Raw genomic sequence first — 22,536 nt, forward strand, 5'->3', positions numbered from 1 at the left:
AAAGGGAGGATCGATGTGACTCCAGGTGACTATAGGTGAGTTAACATTTTTGCATTTGTGACTGCCTTTTTCCATTTACATTTAAATGTTCCCTCCTTCTAGCGCCATTTTTTGACGCAAGCCTTTGTAAACCTAAGTCAAAAAGGAGGAAGTGACTCCAACCGAGGCTCATTAATAGCCCAAGTCATTTGGAGTAGTCACTCCTATGGGTTTATAGGCTCCATTGGCCTTGGATCCTTTCTTCTTATGAAGGAGTGAATTCAGGAAGGACTAATCCTAATATAAACTACAATTATCCTATATTAATCTAAATTAATCCTACACTAAATTATAGTTATAATAAACTACAATTAAATTATCAAGCTAGCTATACAAATGAAATGATGGGAATCAAACAACCTAAATCTAATATAAGTATGACAACAAAAGGTTGAATGTTTCACTGTTTATGAACTATGCTATACTAAATAATTCTAATTTATATATTGCATTTATAAATTAGAATTAAGAAATATAATATAGTAACTACTATTACAGAATCAAGATATAATACAAAATATACAAACTATATTACATGAAGTAAAGTAGGCAAGAACATAAAGTAAATGTCTCAAAATAAAGATGCATTGTCAATAAAATTTGTAAGTAGTATTTATGAAATGGAACTAAATTATGTTCCTAAATGCAACTACAAATCAAAACTATTTCTCAATGAAAATAATAACAGGAAAAGTAACTATAAATTTACAAGTTCCTTATCTTGGAAGACAAACAAAGATAAACTATCTTTACTTTTATATTTTACATTAAGAATAAATGTAAAGGATAACTAATATATAACTCTAATTATTGCTTGGCCAAGATAAATAAAAGGTAAAACTGTAAAATATCTCTTTTAAATTCATATACTTTAATCATTGGTTTTATGAAAACAATCAATAAATAATACTAGCTAAAGTAATGATATGAATGAGGCAGTCGTCTACTACAACAACATTACTATCAATTTGTAAGGAAGAAAAGACATTTTTTGTCAACTTGAATATATGAAAAGAAAACTCATAGAAGTTCAAATTAAACCAATGACTCGATGAATATTACTTCTTAGGACACAGGTCACTTAAGAAGAATATCAATCAAGTGAAATGATTACAAATTGAAATAATGTTTTATCAACAAAGAAATGTGAAAAGAACACTTGTTTTCTTTAAGAATAAAATCATCAAGAAACATCATCTTCTAGATCTCAAAAATCATTTGTAGGAGAATAAAGAAGATGTTTGTATGAACATGAAACATAATGACAAATCAACCAGAACGAGTGTAATGAAATCAATGAAGTTGTATTAAAAGTATTCCACAATCAAAGTTTAACCAACATTTCCTTGTCCCAAAAAAAATTCCCTTCCAGATCCCCCTTTTCATCAAAATGAGGGGTATATATACGCATAGGCTCACAACCTTTCGAGATCAAGTAAAAATTGTCTTTTTAACAGTCAATTACAAAATTAAAAGAAAAAATTCTTGTAATTTTAGGCGTTTTGGCAAAATGACCAAATTGAAATGAAACGGGTGGAAGACAGAGTTCCCATACAAAACTAAGAGTAGGAAGATGAAGATAGAGAGTATCCCAAATTGTGAAGTTTGAGACATCTTTCTTGCATGTGTGGAATACCTCCCACATAAGAAAACTAAAATTAAACAAACTCATAATAAAACTAAAATGAGTCTTCTACAAATTATCTTATTTTTGTAGCTACCTTTTATTTAAAAATAGAAAAACATATTGAAGCAAAACATACCTAAAAAGCTTCACATACATAGATAAAAACAAATTCACTATTTATCTACATCATATCCCTATAATTATGAATAAATAGTTACTTTGAGATTCAAATATTTAATTATGATATTTGTGTCCTTTGACTAGGTTTTAACCTCGACATTGGGTGACTTGCTCTTTGGAGTTATCCTTCACGTCGAATGAGGCTCTCAGCTAGTTATTATCATAGGTTAGTTGGTTGATCCAATGTTCCAAACGAGGGAAAATAACCATGTATTATTGTTTCCCATACATATTAGCAATTAATTTATCTGAACGAGGGGTTCCGGTGGAAAAATCATCACAATTAGTTATGTCAACATGATCACGAGGAGCTTTCCCATATTGGGCCTTGTTCTCTTTTTATGATGGATTAGGATTAGTTTCCAAATCAACCAAGGGAATGCCCATAGGAGGAATTTTATGCCTAGTCCTTTTGGCTTGATTAATTCTAGTTTGAAGTTGCTTTGTATTAACCATATCATGTTTAATTTGACCAATTGTTTTTTTTTGTGTAGACTAGGCATACTTTGGTTCGGGCCAAGGAGAATATATAAAGGGTTTTAAATTATGGTTTCTTGCCACACTTTTGGTAAAGCGAAGGGAGGTTGAAATTTTTGAAATTCTAACCTAACTATCATTTAGGAGAGGTGATCTTAGTGCTTGGGCAGATGCCTCGCTCTCATCTTGTCAAAATTCATCGTCCATTGATGGAGTTGAACCAATAGGAGAGGGGTTAGGGGCCATTGTAGCAGAAAACTGAGTAAGAGTAAATGAAAAATGCTTACGATAGACATTTTGAGCAAGAAAATAATCCTAGTTATCACCCATTTAAGACAAATGATGCTTAACTAGCATGCAAATCAAACTATGGTGGAATATGGTCCTTTTAGGGTTCTCGTGGTTGGTTTGATATGCCCATGATATTTTCATTAAACTCTTCATCAAATAAAAGGGAAATTTAATATGTTGGCCTAAGAAAACCATTAAAAACTTAATATAATACATAAAAAATATGTTATATTTCCCTTCACAAGTTATATACCAACGAATCAAATGCAACAAATCACGTCATTTAGGTTTCAAAGATGATATGAACATACTTTTGACATGGTACTCACAGTCCTTGCTAGCTAGGAGCTTCCTCCACAAGAAGTTTTGAACTACGACATTCTTAGACCAACATTTTCCTTTAAGAGGAAGGTGTGTTGCTATTTCTAGAAATTCCAAATTAATTTTAATTTCCAAGTTTCCCACACGGGATATCCTCCCATTAAAATAGGAAACAAAGGCTTTAACGACCTTGTCACTATGTCCCTAGAATAGCAGTAAAAATTCCCACCAGCTAACTTGGCTGAACAAAGCTAAACATTCTTCGTTGGCTTCAACAAGTTCTTCCCTAATGAGATCGATTCGCATTACATGCGGCATGTTGGGGGTAAAGACTAGAAATAGATTAAAACATGGTTCAGGAAAACACAAAGACCAACAATAAAACCCTAAGTTGCGGTGCCCTTGGGACTAAAATGACAAGAGATGAAATGGAGTTTTTTGGAGAACCCTCCTAAAAAAAGGAAGTAATGAATTCAACTACTTTCAAGTACTAGTTCGAGTCAGGGCATGATGGCCTAGGGATATTAGAAATGAGTGGTGGTTTTGGGACAATGATCCATATGACAATTGGCATCGCCACGGGTTGACACTTGGGACTTATGATTTAAGATCAGTTGATGAATAGATGTGATAATGTAACACATCACCAAAACTAGTACTTGCGACACGTTCGAATCCATGGTATGTTTAAAATAACTATGAAATCCTCCAATGTATTTGATTAAAGTATCTTGTGAGGAAAAATATATGCCCAAATTCAAAGATCTTTTCCAAAATTGTTGAGTATAAGATTGCACATTTTTCCCTTTAGCTTGCATAAATTTTTTCCAATCCATAATAGCTTTTGTATGTATGCTAATGGATAAACTACCTTCTTATTGCAACAACAAAAGCATTTCAAGGGGATAAAACCTTACCTGTTTCTTCATGTCCTCTTGAGTTTTGGTTTCCCACCAAATTAATGCTACACCTTCCAATATAAGAGAAGTAAGCCAAAACTTCGTTTCGTCATCCTTGATTCTTTGTATCCTGCAATGCACTTCAATCAAATGAATACAATTATCTAATCTCTATGCATTTACCTCTCCTTTGTACATAGGAAATTCAAACTTAATGTCAAGCTTAAGCAAAGGAGTTTTACCATGACCCCTTGGGGAATTTGGATGTGTTTGTGAAATGGTAGAAGAAGTTGAAGATGAGGATGAAGATGAGGATGAGGATGCTGATGGAGGTTAACATGGTGGTTTTTCACCGTTCCCTCCATTCCCTTTTGGAGGCTTGTCTCCTTTTCCTCCATCTCTTTTTGGAGGCTTTGAGCTCTCTCCATATAGTCTAGAATTCCTCTCCTCATACAAAACCTTAACCATCTCTTAAATCTCAATGAATGCTTTTATGAAAGTATTCTCATCTTCAAGCATCTCTTTAGGACCTTCTTCATGTGCCATGACTATTGAAGCTTCAAGAGTGTTTTTTCTCCTTGAAACAATTTGAGATCTTGGCTCCACATGTTCTCCTTCTCCTCTTTTAAGCTTCAACATTGTAAGCATCATAAAAAGACTTGAAAATAAATCAAATCTTCACAATAACCTTGGGCTCTGATACCAAAAGGATATGAATGTGTGTAAACTTAAAGATTTTAAACAGTTTACAAGTTAAATGTATATGTGTTTTGGGTAGAGGATTAGTTTACTGAACACATAAGCAAGTAATTTTTAACCAAATTTTACAGTCAAACAGAGACAAATAAGCATATATGAAACACATAACACAAAGGATGATAAATGAGTTCAATCCTCTCTTGGGATACATTTCCCGGTCCAGCTTCCAAAGTAGGGCCTCTTTCATTAAAAATGCTAAAAAGTGTGTTTACATGCTTTACACATCTCAAATAGGATAAGGATGTCTCCAATGGATCCAACACTATCAAAAACCCCCATTTTAGTTCTTTCTACACCTTATTTGGCCAAAAATTGAGAAAGTTATCACTGTTTCTTTATTTTCCCAAATTATGCTGCTAACCATCCTCCAATTCAACCTAAACTTGGCTTGAGCACCCCAAGCATTGAACCAACGTGCAAACCTAGCCTACATTCCTTGTCAATGGGAAAACTTGTAGGATGGTTAGTCTGCCCATTAAGTACCTAGTGCCGAAAATCATGGTCACATGACGACCATAAAGACTGCATAGGGGTCGAGCATTCCAGGCTCTGTCTAGCCCCTAGATCTAGTGCGCGACCTTAGTTTTATGCTATGATGGTGACTGTGGGTTGGCCCCTCTCGATTTCCATGCCCCTTTAATTTCCATCGGTGGTCATTTGCTGGTCCCTCCATGCGCTAGTACCCCAATGCCTTCGTGCATGTGGTTTTGTGGTAGCATGTGCCCGAGGGCTAGCCCCTATGGGATGGCTCCTCTCCTCTGGCCTTTGGTTATATGCTTAAATCTGACTGTTTGTTGTGGTCGCGACCATAACTTAACCTATCCCTTGGCCCCCCGCTTATGATCTCGTGGTGCTGGGGTGGCCAAGGGCTAGGACTTAGCCCATTCCCCTCCCCACATTGGTGCATTTCATAAATTTTAAATGACATTTAATGCCCATAGTTAATAAGAACCAATGTAGGTGACATGATGGAACACTTCGCTGGTCTATTCGAGGTCTGGTGTTCGATTCCCCAGGGGCTGTTCGAGCTCCATACAAAATTTTGGTTAGCCATGAGGAGGCCATGTGTCAGCCATTGGTTGGCCCAAATGGCACTCCCTCATTGGGCCACCACACCAAACCATCAACTAATAGAAAATCACCAAATGGAACCAACCATGTTGTGCTAAGTGTAGAACATTCATTGGCCAATGGAGGACCAATCAACCTAGCAAGTCCTGGCCCATTCACCGTACGGACTGCTGACTGGGCATCCCTGCAACCCAAATTTCAATTTTTTCCCAAAATGAATAGAACGTGATTCCAAGAGCATCCGATGCCAGATTTGAGTGAAATGAGTTGCGTTGGATTCAAGGCAACGAGATCTATGCTTTGGCACTAGTTTCGACCTAGTCAAAGAACTTTGAAAATGGAGGATTGTTTTGATCCACTAAATCAGTCTATATGATGTTATTGGAGGTTGGCTTGAAAATGAATCCATCCCACTAAGGTGGATTGATATTCCGATGAATTATCTAGCCACAAACTTGTAGATTTATTGGCATTTCATAATAGCAAGGTTTGTTTTCACGTGAGTAGAAACCTTCAGTCAAATATATGTTAGGAATTAGGGTTTTACACTAGGTCGTATGGTCTAGGTGGATCTAGAAAGATTCAATTTTTTAAATTCCAAAATTTTAGAAACATTGTCATCAAGATGAAAATATTGTTGATATGAACCGAATGGCGCAGACGACACTCAATCCAAGCCCATATGACAACTTTTTATCAACAGAAGTTTTCAAGTAACATGAAGATGTGAGGCCCAATCTGTGTATGTGGCAACCAAATGGCCACTAAACCTTTGACACATGGCACACTAGAGTTTACTCCTAGCCCTGGATGCTCATTGATACAAACCCTATGGCACATACAACATTCAAATCCAAGCCTGTATGACCAACTTATCATCGACAGAAGTTGTCAAGTAACATGAATATGTTAGACCCACTTTGCGTATGTGGCAACCAAATTGCCATTAAACCACCAAAAATGGCGTGCTAGCATTTAATCCTAGACTTGCACGAAAAAACAAAAACAAAAACATATATTAAAATTATAATAAAATCATAAACATATCAAAGAAAAATATTTTTAATATAAAAAATTGGTTACTTTAACAACCATATCACAAAAGTCATATGGTCAATATAAAAAAAAACACCAACGAATTATGTGTGGGGCTAAACTATATTTATGGTAAAATAATTGTTACAATAACCATTCCACAACATTTATGTTACAATGTTCGAAACCGTTTCGAAAATATAATGCAACGCTGACCGCGCCAACGCATATATGATGTAACTGTGCAACAAAACATATATCCATTAGTTCAAAAGAATCGTTAGACCATGAAGAAACGTTAACCATTTCCATTTCAATAATTTTGCGCCAAAACATTTTGTTAAAGCCTTCAACTAATTTGGTTAACCATCGAGCTCCCATGTTAAAATTGGGGTGGGAAGGTTTTGAACCCAACCCACTCCGTACTTAATCCATCGAGCTACTGTTAGGCCAACCACCTACTTGTTGTTATGTCTGTCGAAGAATATATACTTAAACATTGACCTTCCATTTGAAGCAAGGGGGAACCAGTGGACCATTGGACTGGACATGCGAAACTTGGAAGTGCAAAACCATGAGGAATGGGATAGTGACCATGATAGAACCTTTCCCAGATAGAGATTCATAACCATGAAACTGGGAATATTAAGATGTTGAAATGATTCCCTTAAGGTCTAGAGATACCAGTGACAATATTTGACAAGTGGATAGTCATTTTTGCACATATTCTCGCAAGGGTTCCAACCGTGTAGTCAGAATCTCAATTTGAGCAGCGAAAATGTAGGTGTCCAACAACTAAATTTCTTTAGAGAATATTGGGGAATCTAAAAGATTCCTTTAGAGGTTGGTTTTGCCAGTGTCGGAATGATGTCGACTTTATTGTTATTTTTCTCAGAATTTCACAAGGAGCATAGTGGTGTGCTCATAATATTCATCCGAGCATTGTATGTTCCAACCATCTTCAAGAAGGAATCTTTAGGGAATCTTCAGGCCCAATATTTGATGGTGTCAAAGTTAGACAAGTTTAAAGTCAATTTTACACCACTCATCACCAAGAATTCAGTGGTGTAGTCCATTTCAGCAGCTGAGCTTTTCATTTTTTGGCATCCTAAAAAGTGGAGGTATATGATGCAGTTATGCTATGTCTTTCTTCTTGATTTGCTGAGATGATTTTTTTATTATTAAGATCTATGATTACTATTATGTCGAGGGATACGTGTATTCCATACTATGTGAGATTTTATTAGCTTTTCATGCTGAAGGAAGACCCCTTTTGAGTGAGAGTTCCTATAGGGAGAACGTCTCAGGGAGAGACATGCCACTCTTGTTGAGGGAATTTTCCCATATGAGTGAGAGTTCCTAAGAACATCTCCTCGAGAGACATGCCACTCTAATTGAGAGTATTCATCCTTATAATGAAAAATAACATACCATGTACAACATCATCATTTGCAACATTTAACGAAGCAAATTGCCCACTCTTGACACTAGGGCTTAGAGACGTAACCCATACTGGGTGAAATCCGTTGTCAATGTGTTTGTGTTCATTGATTTGATGATTGTTTCTATGTTTTATCTGCCTTAAATCATGCACATGTGGTTATTCAATACTCCTTTATATGCGATTTTCTTAACGTCACAAAAGTAAAAGACCTTAGTTAATTCCAGTAGCTGAAGAGATTCAAATCACCGTAGGTGAGAAAATTTCTTAGTCCTTTGAGTGTATTTAAAATCCATCACAGTCAAAACCATTTATATCCTCTAGTTTGTAGTCTCAACCAAGCTCAAATTTTTTTAAAAGAAGGTAGAGGCTGTCTACTAGTCTGAGATGGAACACATTGAGAATAATCCAAGCAAAAAAAGAAGCCATGGAAGAATTTGACCGCTACCATAGCAAGTTCTCTGCATCCATCAAGTCTGGGGTTGAGAAGATAAAGATATTGAGAAAGTTGATGAAGAGCTTATAATTAGAATCTTGACACAAGAATTCTCTAGAAGCCAAGACAAAAAATTCTTCAGAATGGTTGAGCACAAGGGCACACTAAAGGCTTCATTGACTAAGAGCCAGTAAGTCTACTTCTTGGTAGACTCTATTACTGAAGAAGATAATTAACTTTCCCATGCGTCAATGCTTTTAGCTTTGTGGTGTCTAGTTTTTAGGTCTAGTTATTTGGACTTTCCTTATAACATACCTATGTTTGATACAAACATACTCATTGCTTTTAAATATGACCTTTGCATATTGTATGAAGTTATGTTGAAACTACCTAGTCCTAGTTCTCTATTATGCAGATTCTATGAATCTATAGTATTTTTGTTATGGCTAGTAAGCAACTATCACTCAATAGAGACTAGAGGAAACCTAAATTGGAATAGATTAATTATCTCCAATTATAACTACATATCATAACATAAAGTCCCAAAAAATGTAATTATAGAAATATTCCCTAGAGTGCCCCGCTAGAGGAAGAAAAGGAACCTCCTTGTCTTTTATTTGAAAAACCCGAAGGCATTGAAATATTTCATACACAGAGCTACACATGCATAGTGACAAAGAGTTGGATACCTATATCTATATATATATATATATATATAATCTAAAGTATTGATAAGTATGTTAAACTTGACAACATATAAAAGACCCATTGTAGTACAGTTAAAGCCCCAGCCCATAGTGACAATAACAATAAACCTAACCAAGGTGGAGGAGAGACTTTCTAGCCTCCTAGCCTATTGAGGTTGGTATGTTAGGAATTATCACCTTGCAAATTAATTTTTCTTTTTGGTAATTAGATTAAACTTAAATTGGGATTAGTCAAAACAATCTATTATAAAAAAAACTTTCACATTTAAATTACACAAAATTTCAAGAAAACCACATTCCTCATCTAGCATACATGTCAATGGTTACTTCATTTACCATCGAGGAGGAAAACAATACAGTGGATATGTTAACCATTACACTCCAATAAAACTCTCTTCTCTATTGATGTTTGCCTTGTTCAATTTCTAATGGAGTTGCAAGCACTCAGCAAGATTGTTGTGGAATCTGTGATAAGAATGTTTTTACCTTTTTAATTTTGGGGATTTTTTGGTTTTGGCCTGGACTCAATGTAGATGGTTTGGTTTGGGCCTAAACTATTTGATTTGGGACATTATAGTACATTTAAGGCACCATGTGATAGTTACAATAACAATTAAAAGCCACATCCATTTAGTGTTTTTCAAACCCTCTTAGGGTAGAAAATAACGAATTAAAAATAACATTTAGAAACCATGCAAGGGTTTTTCAAATTAGAAATACACATTCACCATGCTTGAGTGGAATTTGAGAGGAAGTGAACCTGTACATTATTGTTTCATGAATAACAAGTAGGGTTATAACCCTTAAAAGTCAAATAGAAAACAATTACAGTACACGAAGGAGGAAAAATATAACCATTATACCTATCATGAGTAGCATCACACCTTTTTTCTAATTCTATGCACATTAGATCACTCGAAAGTCACCAACGGTGGTAAAAATTAATAGTGATAAGAATAATTTCTCAAGTTCTCACTCAGAGAATGCTTTGAATACACAGTATTCATGACAAAAGAAAAAGGGAAGTTCAAACCCTCTATTTATACTCTATAAATCGAGCATCTCGCCAAGACCAACATTATGAAGGGAATAAAGATAACATTCACTAGGATCTTGATATAACATAAGGGTTTTGTGAAAATCTAAATGAAGATTAATAACTAAAGGTATAAAACAAAAACCCTGAAAAATTATGGCCATAGAAGTTCCAGAATTACCTCTGTGGCATCACACGAAACAAGTTTTAATTTTGAAACCCCTTTTTAGCCATGAAACTTGTATTCTTATATGGAGTTGAAAATGGACACCCTGATGTTTTATAGGACCTGCAACCCATTCAGAATAGTTAAGCACGGTTGCAAACAAGAAACAAGAATAGAAAGAAATACATAAAATTGAATGAAAAGAAACCCATAATTTATACCAATGTGAGCGTATCAAGTTCTACCTAGAAATGCGAGGTGTCGTCGTGAAAACATTACAAGTATAATGAGGTCCAAGTGGTTAGAGAATTCAAGAAGGGCCTTTGATACCTCAAAACCCTCAGAGTGGTGATCTAGTGAACCTCAAAAGCCAAATGAAAGTTGAATGAGAGATAGGGTACTAGGGCATCACAATTAGGTTTCCTCCAAAGCTGTCTCAGCCCTTCGATTTCACAAATTCAATCCCCATCCTGAATATGCCAAGTACAAAGGTCACATGAAAATCTCATGGGAAGATGTCGCATAGCCCAGTATGAGAACGACAAGTATATTGTTGCTAAGGCTTTGTGGTCCATCATGAGAACGACAAGTATATTGTTGCTAAGGCTTTATGGTCCATCATGAAAACGACAAGTGTATAGTCGTAGGCCATCCCATTCATTTATCCCACATAAATGATATCAACATGTGAAATTCCATATGTACATGCATAATGTGAATGATAATTGTCATAACAGAAATTTGCAAGTTTCCCAAAACTGTAATCATTACAAAATAAGACCCAAATCATTTCAGTTAATTAAATGTTGTAAAAATAAAATTAAAATAATTTAAGAACTAAATTAATTATTATTTTATAATATAAACATTAGAAATTGCATTTTAATTTTTAACCAAACAACCAATTAAATCAGATCAAATGCTTTTATCTACCTACTTGAGGAAAGGACAATAATTTAGTAAACAATATTATTATATCCCATGGAAACAAAAAAACGCGATTTAATCGCACATTACATATAAATGGCCGATGTATCCCTCGCATGGTGGTATTTTACGTACGGGCTTGAATATTCGCTCATGGAAGTCTCTAATTTCCAATTTTTCTCTAATTCAGTCATGGTGACGAGGAGTGGATGAGCACTCAAATCCTTGTGAATTGTTTTATTGTGATAAGTGCTCTGAATATGGTCACCCATTGAGATGGGGCGCTTCGTTCACTGAGTTGGGAAAGCCCTGTCGCTATTACTTGACAAAGAAAGGAGATACGCCTCTTGAAGAATAAAAATATCATGAAGAGTCATGACAATGAACGTTGCCATCTAAGCATAAGTAGGATGAGAAAGGTCACCAAACGTTATTTTCGTGACCATCTCCAAAATAGAGGAAGACCAGTTCATAGTTCTGTGCTACATTATATAATTATGTTGCACACCAATACGTGGTTCCGGACTGGATTATATAATTATGTTTCACATAAGCTTGCTTATAATAGGGAGGATTCCAAAAGGTAAGGTGATCATCAATACTTTTATTTTAACTATGATGTTCTAGATTAACAGAAAAATGATTCTTATATGCAACAATACTAAATTAATAGAGAATTTTAATTAACCTATCTTTTTATATGTTTTATTTTTATATAATATTTATATTTTTGATAAATTAAATTTTAAAATATAATTTATATGAGTTTAAAGGGGTATGTATATTTTTTTGGGAAAAGGTCTAAATACATTAAGTACTTTAGAAGCTAGAAGTTTATGATCCAAAAAATCTTAAAAAATAATAATTTATAGTCTCTAATGATTATGTATTTTGACTAACTTTTTAGTAAAATGTTATATATAAATTTTCTAAAAGATACAATTTTCTAATTAAATGAGACCACGAAAAACCATAAATGAATTAGCTAGTTGGTTTTATTTGATAGGATATTAGAGGAATCAAATTCATGAAGTATAAATAAACTAGTTTCTAGATCAAATCCACATTTGAAAGTTTATCTGCCTTCATGTTTGTTCCCTATAAATATGGCTGAAATCAATGTTTTGGAATTAGTCCTTCAAAGTCTATAACAAAGTCTCACAATGAAATAAGGAGTTATTGACCACATAATCCTTATCTTTCATCAAATTGATTGTCAATAATGCCAAAGACTTGCAAAGAGTTGACTAAATGTTAGAGGGAAAATTTCAAAAGATAAAGCAGAGCACAAAAATCACCAACATTGTTTGTGGTAGGACTTCCATTAGCTTTAGAACTGTAGTAGTGTCCATATAACAAAATGAGAATAATCCTAGGACCATAATTGAATATCTATCTCTACAAGCTCGATCAATAAAACCTAGGGTCGATGCTTATACAGGATCATCCTCCTCATAAATTAAGGGGTTTTGGTACCCCCCACAAGGTGCTCACTTGGAAAGCTAGTGAACATGTAAAGTAAATGTGAGTAAAAATGCCCCAGGTTCAAATCTTTGGGGTGTTAACTAGTGGCTTCATGTTGGGGCAATGAGTGTCCACCTAGGTAGTTATAGTGGTAGCTATTGGAATTGACGCCATGTCATTCGAGTACAAGGAAGGCCTAATAGTCAATTATGCTTGATACACAAAATAAAAATAAAAATCAAACCAAAAAACAACTAACAAGTTTGGTAGCCTTGGTGATCTCTCTAATAAGGAGGTAAGATGCAATACATTAAATTTGGGTCCTTTTTTTAGAAGGAGAGAAATGCATGAGATTGATGAATTCATGAGCAATCCAAATACCCATACAACTAGGAAAGGAAAAACTCTCTATTTTCTCAAAGAATACTTCCTATTCTAAGGTTTTAAAAAATCCTTTTTCGTAGAGGTTGAGCATATATCGTATTCCCCAACCATGTGTGAAGAATAATATTGTATAATAATAGGTTCTTTTGGTGCCAAAAGGTTATGCCAATATGAGGATGATGTGTTATTATGTCTATGTTCAGTGTGGAGTTGACATGTGTACCTCTTAAAATAAAACTAAAATATTTTCTAATAGAAAATCAATTTCTATAACAAAATAAATAAATGAATGCATTCTTAGTTAGTTTTAATTAAAACTAAAATATTTCTATTACTACATGACATAATATAGTTTCATTGCTTTAAAAAGAAATAAAGTAATTAAAAGTAAAAAAAGAAAAGAAGAAAAAGTGGGAATAAGGTTAAAAAATAAAATAAAAAATATGAAATACTTCCTAATAAGAATAATAAGAAGGAAATGCGTAATTCAAAAATTCATAATATTAAATTAAATTTCAAGTGGTTTCACTATTTTACATTTTGCTCTCTCTTTAGGTAATTTTTTTTGGGCCTTTCATATATATATTGAGAGAGAGAGAGAGAGAGAGAGAGAGAGAGAGAGAGAGAGAGAGAGAGATTTTCACCTAAAGAGATTGATCTCTCTCTGTGCATGCTAGATCTTTACTGAAGATGGATATACACTAGTTGTATTTTGCACTTGTTTATAAAATACATAAATGCTAGGACCAAGTTTACCTCTTTTCCATAGAAGATTCCAACTTAATACCTTACCTATCAAATCACACCACATTATATTTATAGAATTAAGTGAAGCCACGATCTTTCATGTTTTTCAACTCTGTTGGATATAGATATATTTGATACAAAACTTTTATATAAATATAATTACATAATGATATTCACCTATTCAAATGGTATTATACAATGACATATATATAAAATAATACATCCTACAAGCATAAATGTATGAAAAATGTAATTTTATCTACTAGCAGCAGAGTAAGCATCCTAACCAGATCGAGTGCCAGATACTGTAGTAATAGAGTCAGAGGCAGCTAGAGCAGCAGCTTCTTTCCTAGCATTACTTCATGTTCCTAAGGTTCAAAAGGATTATCTTTATCCTTTCTCATTCATATATATATATATATATATATATATATAATTTATTTTAAACATAAATTTATTATTCAATAATAAAATGGAGAATAAAACTAAATTTATATTAAAGGATACATAAATAAGGTGCTAAAATCATAAATGAAATCATTTAATATTGTAACTGTCAGATGCACATGGAATGTGGACAGCGAAATAAGGTAAAGCGTGAATACCTTTTCTATTAACAAATGGTACACATTTATAATACATGGAAATGACCATTGGATTCCATATCCAAGGTCTTTTGGACTCCCTTTGACTATTTATCTTCCAGACCATAACCCTTAGAGGATTAGGTTCCCAACATTCCTCCCCTTAATTCAAAGGGGTATGTATGAGTCCAAGAAGAGAGCTATAATACAAAATGTGCAAAAATGCATGGTAGCACTAGGTTAAATGTGCTCTCTAAAATGTTGGTATAAGGGGGGTAGTTTAAGGATGACCACCAACATTGGAACGCTTAGTGTAGTTCCCAGAACTCTTCCAAGTCTGGCATGAAATTCAGGTCTTCTGCTAGAGGAAGTTCTCCTTATGTTTTGAAGAGGGAAACCTTCAACCTTGAAAGGGAGGTCCCACCCCGCATAAAAATGGAGAACTTCAACCTGAAAAGGGAGGTCTCAACCTGTGATGGTTTAAGGATGACCACCAACCTTGGAATTCTTAATTCAATTTCTAGAACTCTTCCAAAACTAGAAAGGAGATGAAATCTTCTACTAGAGGAAGTGTCCCCAATTCTTTGAAGATGTGTCTCAACCCTGCATAGATGGTTTAAGGCTGATCATCAACCGAAGGCATGCTCAGGGGCATATTTGTATCTATCTACAACTCGGAATCTGGTATGGCAGCTTGTGGCTCAGGCTCGCTTGATGTAACTTTGAAGCTTGTAGATGACCATCACTTACCCCCCTGTCAAATACAAGGTGAGATGATGGAGAAAACTCAACTACAAGACTGTTCAATACTCTAGAACAAGTTTTTACATATGAATGAAATATCTTCTTGGTTGTTGAAACCCATTTCCAAGAAGCGATCCATCCAGGATGAATCTTTGTTCTTGCACGAGGCTTGTTTCTGAAGCATATGTTTGAAGAGTGAGGGGTTTTATGGAAATTCTTACATGGATGAAGATCAGAACAATGATCTTTCATATGGCCAACTCTTTCACAATGTTGGCATTAAACAATCTGTTATTGTTGCTATGGAAGAGGATAAGAATCTGGAATAGGTGAAGGTGAAACAATATGAAGAAATCCAACACTCTGAAATTTGATGGGTTTTGAGTAATCTGGAATATGAAAGGAAACCTCCTTATCATATACAATACCTCGCATGTTCTTGTTATGAAAAATATCCTCCCAAGGTCTGATCACCGACTTGGGAAGTGATGACTAAATTTCTGCATCTGCATGGAACTTTGCTCCTTCATTAGGTACTGGATCTGAATCAACTTGCCACTTATGGGAGTCTATTTCAATGTTCTGAACAGAAACAGGCTCAGAATTATGACTCCACCGCTGTAATTCTTCCCATTGTAGTTGAGATTCAAGCTGCAAAAACTAAATCTGTTCTTGTGCATTTTGTAGAGAGGTTTGAATATCTGTGAGAGTGTTTTTACTGACTTTAAATGCGATTTAAATAGTTGAAATGATTAGAGTTCTTAATAACTCTAATAAATTATCACGTTTGACCATTATTTTAACAAATTATACAATAATGAGGAACATACACCCACTTGTACTCTCAACACATTAAGAAGAGGAGTAGACTCCAAGTAGAAAAAGGCTATAAAGAATCTTCCAGATGCAAAAAAACCCTTGGTCTTAACAAGAGAAAATGACACCCGAAAAAAGTTTCAACTCAACACAAATCTGAGAGGAATATAATGCATTTAAATGTATGGTCCTTATAATGAGCAGAGACAAAATGAACTGATAACCAGTAGAAACTTTTGGATAAAAGACCTACTTAATCATTGTTTCCAATATAAATTTGTCTAAAGTGTGTTTCCGATCTAGTGCCTCTTGAACGAACTCTTTGAAAGAGCGCTCTGGATCATAGTGACATGAAGTGGAGTGGTCATTACATCCCAAATAAGACTCAGATTCTTGGCACAGATCGACTGCCCCTTTAACAAAATGATAGCATGGGTTTTATACTTCATTAATGGTTTGCCATATTTTCTACATTGCTTTCCCGCCATAGCAAGAAATTCGAAACCATTGTCAGTGATGAGGACAACAACTATATATGCGCTCTCCAGTTGTGATGGCACTTTCCAGCTGTATGATGCTGAAAAACTTCATAGCTCATTTTCATAGACATACACTACACAAATATGAAGAGAGTGACTCAACCGTCAAGAATGAGATCTCACGTACCCATTCATCCATACATCACAACATGAATGTAAGAAATCATGTTCCAGGAATAATAAGTGCTTAGCACACTAAGAAGAGTGAGTATAAGCTTGAGATCTAGAGATAACACACCCAAGAAAGAGAAGATACAACCTATCCTTGCCCAGAAAGCCTCCACGAATTGATATAGCTTGAAAACACAATCCAAGGTAGTAGGATAATGATAAACTCATCCTACATAAAGAGATTCGTACCTTTCATCTACGAATAAATTTGACTTTGGAATTCACCATTCAGCATAATACATAACCTCTTTAACAAATTCTAACGCTCAATCAAATTCATCGCTTCAAAATTATGGAGGGGTTCCACGCACAAGAGATTAATTCAATGGGGACATCAGTGTTCAATCAGCTGATTCAAAGAGATCCCACAACCCATGTGCTTCTCAGCAAAGTTGAACACTAGAGATGACCAAGCTTGTGATTACCCCAGACTATGTAAATGTGAAAATTTACTGTGGTAAAAGACAGTAAGACAGTTGTTGTTTATGTTTTTAAAACAAAACTGTGACAAACTATTTTATTAAAAGTAATTTAAATATTTTCTTGAAATGCTGGCAGCCTCTAGGAGGTGGATTTGAAAGAAAGAGATCAGTTATAATAACTGATGGAAACTACCCTCCCAGAACAGGAAAAGTCCTGGCTGTAGGGAGGAAGTTCTGTGCTGTGGGGATAGACAGAAGAGACCTTTTCCAAGAAGAGGAAAAAGGAGAAAGAAAAATGAAAACTGGTTAAGTCTGGTTAGGACCAGATAACCAGGCATAGAGTGCACAAATCTTGTTGAGGGCTTGAGGCTTGCAAGATGGCTCGGGGGCAGAATTCCGTGTGAGGGATGGATCTCATGGCTAGGTGGATGAGCAGAATCAAAGTTCAGGTGACTGGTTTTGTATGAGAACCCATTCCTGACTCTGGAGAACCAGGTACGGTTCCAAACTGTGAGGTCTCTGCTTGAATATAAATATACAGTGAAATTTATAGTAGTCAAACAGGAAACTTGTCTTTCATTTTCCTAGATATTGTCATAATGATAACATAAATGTATAGATGTAGTCTTTAAAGCTAAGAGACAGTTTGTCAACTAATAGACATGGTCTGAACTAGTACTACGGTAAATAAAGCTACATAGAGGTATTAGTCAAGGACTGATTATTGGTATCCGGGAGGGTTAACCAAGATCTGGTTATTGAATAACGGACTTGACACAACCTCATTAGCAAGACCAAGACACTGATTTAAGAACCGAAAGGCTAACAGTGAAATAAATAGTATTGAACACTTTGATAGATAATCAAGCAAATATTGTAATGTGTCGACGGAAACGAGGATTAGAACCTCTGAATCTGGGTGGAAGAGCACTGACTGTAGTCAGATGCTACCCCGTCGACGGGAGAACAATAAAACCTACAGTTATCTAGAATAAATAATTGATGACATGGAAATGAATAAATAAGTTACTCTAGATAAACAGAATTTATTGGTAAACTGTACAGACAGAGAACGAGAATCATATTGTATTCCATTAACCCATGTTCTTAAGTCACAGTGTTAGCGGACACGGTAACAGAGAACCCAGTTCCTTAGGGCGATAAATGGAAAAGAGGTATACATTTATATATATAAAATCCTGTGCATGCAACTTCGAAGAGGAGGTATACATATAAATACAAGAAATGCTGTGCATGCAACTGCAAAGAGGAACCTCAGTCATACCTATAGTGCGACATTTCCGTAGAGAAAAGAGAAAGTATAATATTGTTTACAGCCACCGAATGCATGCTGTACAGGTTAGCAAATACGAAGGACACATAGAAAACACAGAGCGAGTGACCGAAGCTATTATCATAACTCGAGATTAAATATGCGATTGCCGTCATGAAAATAAGCAAAACCAGTAATAATAATATAAACCCCATGCTCTGTTCCAAAACTGTTGAAAATTCGAAAACAGAATCATATAAGACGCAAGCGTAAATTGCCCTGAGGCTTAACAGTTTCACAATACCATGTATATAATTACAAATAACACCGAATGGTGAAACCTTTAAAACAAATTAACTGTACATATTTGATAAGGGAAAAACCTCAGGAGAACTCTTGCCCAGATCTGTGCGCTGAGGCCAGATCCACAACCAATGTCTGAGAACAAGTGTAACAACCTAAATTCGGGTGTGCCGCAAGGGCAACACTGTATACCAAATGAAAACCATAAACATATGTAAAGAACTCAGGGTTCTGCTGTGAACAATAACTTAACAAGCGAATCACTGACATGACCAGACTACAATATGGATGCAAACCGTGAGGGTTCTCTATGGAGAATACCTTAGCGATTGAAACGAGAAAACCCGCGTTGGAGCGGCGATCTGCATCAAACCATAAAACTATAGTTTAAGACCTGTAAACTTCGAGCTCTGGTATGCAGGCAGAGTAACAAGAGCTGATAACTTACCTGTGACCAAGAGGGTTGAACCGCCGTATGTAGCCACCCTGGTTCCATCCGAGGGGTTGAATGACCCAGCTGCACACCATAGCAATGAAAAGGAAATGAGTCAGTAAGAAATCGTTCAAATTAAACAGAACTGTTAATGCATACTGTAAAATTGGTAGTCGAAGGCCAGTACCTGAGATGGCTTGATGACGGGCATTTCACAGTTTCTGGAGCGTTTGCAGGATGAAGAGGTAGTGTTGGTGATATTGAAACCGAGATGGAACACTAGATCAGAGCCGGAAAGACCAAACGCGCAAATGAACCCCGAGACTGTTCGGAGGTGTTTATGTAACAGCGCAAACCCTTGAGTGCATCTCAGCCCTTCGATCCAAGGGTGAGATCCAAACCGTCGAAGCAAGGCAGGAACCAAAAGCAAGAAGACCAAGATGTCCGTAACCAAGGTGTCACATGGCCGAAGGAGCCAAACCATGCCACCTGTCTCAGTAAGGACTGATGTCTTTAAGCCAAGGGTGAGTTGGCACCTGCAAAGGCTGCGGCAGGACCACCAAAGCCCGCGCCATATCAATATACATTGTTGTCGGGTAGACTTATAGCTAGGTTCTGCCGTGGAGGTAAGGCTTACACCCAAACCCATTCGATAGCACATTATATTGCCGCGTAGCATATATAAAAACAAAGATTACAACAGAATTAAACATAGGTTAATGACCTGTGAAATACATTGTATAAAGTATGTGAATATTCGATAAGAAGTAAATGTGCGCACATACATACAGGATGTATCATATGGTGTATCGCAAGCTTATTATGTTAGGCATACATTAATTTTTTTTTTTATATGTGTATGTGGACATAGGTGTGACAAATTGGTATCAGAGCCCAGTTTCAACACTGTGGCCTCAAGCAAAACATGTTTCACTGTGCAGAAGCATACACCATGCATATGTATGTAAGTTAATAATTTACTTAACTGTTGTTCTGTCTATTTAGGGGTGAAATACAGAATTACAATAGCTAACAGTTAAGCCAGAAAGGGGACGAAATGCAAGGAACCGGCAGTAATCCTCGAGAGAACCCAGAGCTGTGGGTACAGTTGGGTGAGGAAACACGAAGTACCAATCTTGCAATACTGGAAACTGTTCAGGAATTGAAAAATGAGATGGCACGTTTGCGAGAAGACAATGCACGTTTGACAGTTGAACAAGAAAGGATTCTGAAGAGTTTGTCGGACAGGCAAAATCCACCTCTATCTAACCCCAGCGCGGAACAGCAGAGGATGACAGAAGAACAGAACTATCAGATTGAACCTGAAAATTCAGAAGGCAAAGAGGATCATTCTGACAATGTACCAGAGCAGCAAACTTCAAAACGTCAGAGAATGGCGCTGCTGGGAGAATTTCGAAAAATTAAACCCCCACATTTTGATGGCGAACAGGAGGAAGCAGCTGAAGCTTGGTTAATAAATATGAATAAATATTTTCAGTTGTACGAGTATGATCATAACTTGAAGGCGAGATTAGCTATCTTCCAGTTACAAGGTAAGGCAACCTTGTGGTGGGAGGAAATCAAGATTGTCAAGGGGGTAAGCGAACGGACCATTACATGGGAGAAATTTCAGAAATACTTCAAAGAAAGGTACCTAACTGAGCGCTTCTATGATGAAAAAGCGAGAGAGTTCCATGATTTAAGACTGGGGCAGCAGACGATGGACGAGTTCATTAATCGCTTTACCTCTCTGCTACGCTATGTACCTTATATCAAAGAGGAGAAAGCCAAGGTCCAAAGGTTTGTGAGCAGCTTACCTTCATATATAAGAGAGAGGATTGAGTTTGACAATCCTAGGACCATGGATGAGGCTATTCGTAAAGCAAGGATCTGCTACCAGCAGAATAAATAGAAGGGGGATACTTCAAATAAAAGATGGAATGAGAAAAGGAGCAGTCGGGTGGTTGGAAGCAGCAAGGGAGGTCGCAGCAATGGAAGTAGGGGAGCTGGTAAAGGATTGAACAGTAGATCTGTAACAAGAAGTGCGCCCCGAGCTAGGCCAGTAAGTGAAAACAGAGTAAGTGAGCAGCCTGTTAGGCCAGAAGGTGAAGGGATGACCAGACCTCCAGTTCAATGCTGGGGCTGTGGAGGACCTCACTATGTTAAAAACTGCCCACAGCGAAAGGGGACAGACCAGATATCCCAAATTCATGAAGCATCGACCGTTGGGGACGTGGCACGTAGTGTACCCAGAATTAATGCAGCTTTGGAAGACCGCCAAGCGGAGTACCAGCCATCTATGGTCGAATTTGAAGGTAAAATTTCAAACCTTTCTATAGCTGTTCTTATTGATCCAGGAGCTACTTTAAGTTATGTTAGCCCAAAGATAGTAGAACAGTGTAAATTACAATCTGAAAAGTTCAGAAATCCGTGGCTGGTCCAATTAGCTACAGGAGCCAAGAGACGAGTCTTGGCCAAAGTAAATAATTGCTCTTTAACCATAGCAGGGCAGCCAATAGTGGCAGATTTAAACGTACTACCGTTGGGTTCATATGATATCCTGATTGGGATGGATTGGCTGGAAAAACACTGGTCCTTAGTGAATTGCAAGACAAAAACCATCTACTATAAGGATGACCGTGGAGAGCAGCAGGAATTACAAGGAATTAAGCACCCCGTGCAGATTCGACCCATTACAGCATCTCAGTTAGCTAAATGTATCAGAAAGAAGTGCCAAATTTACGCTATCCAGGTGGGTTACGCAAATCAGAAAGAAAAAACTGCTACGCTGGGTAACATTCCGGTGGTACAAGAATTTGCAGATGTTTTTCCTGAGGAAGTACCGGGATTGCCACCTAAAAGAGATGTGGACTTCACTATTGAATTGATTCCGGGGGCAGCACCCGTGTCACGGGCACCATACCGAATGAGTGTACCAGAACTAACAGAATTAAAAATGCAACTACAGGAGCTGCTAGATAAAAACTACATCCGTCCCAGTGTATCACCTTGGGGAGCCCCAGTGTTATTTGTCAAGAAGAAAGATGGAACTTTTCGGATGTGCATTGATTATCGTCAGCTGAATAAGCTCACGATTAAAAATAAATATCCTTTGCCTAGGATAGATGAACTTTTTGACGAAGTGAAGGGGGCAACGGTATTCTCTAAGATCGATCTGCGATCTGGTTATCATCATATTAGAATTAAAGAAGAGGATATCGCTAAGACAGCTTTCAGAACGCGG

This window comes from Pinus tabuliformis, chromosome 9 (assembly GCF_031772625.1).
Source record: "Pinus tabuliformis cultivar Carrire ecotype Pingquan chromosome 9, CPIR1, whole genome shotgun sequence".
Taxonomy (NCBI): domain Eukaryota; kingdom Viridiplantae; phylum Streptophyta; class Pinopsida; order Pinales; family Pinaceae; genus Pinus; species Pinus tabuliformis.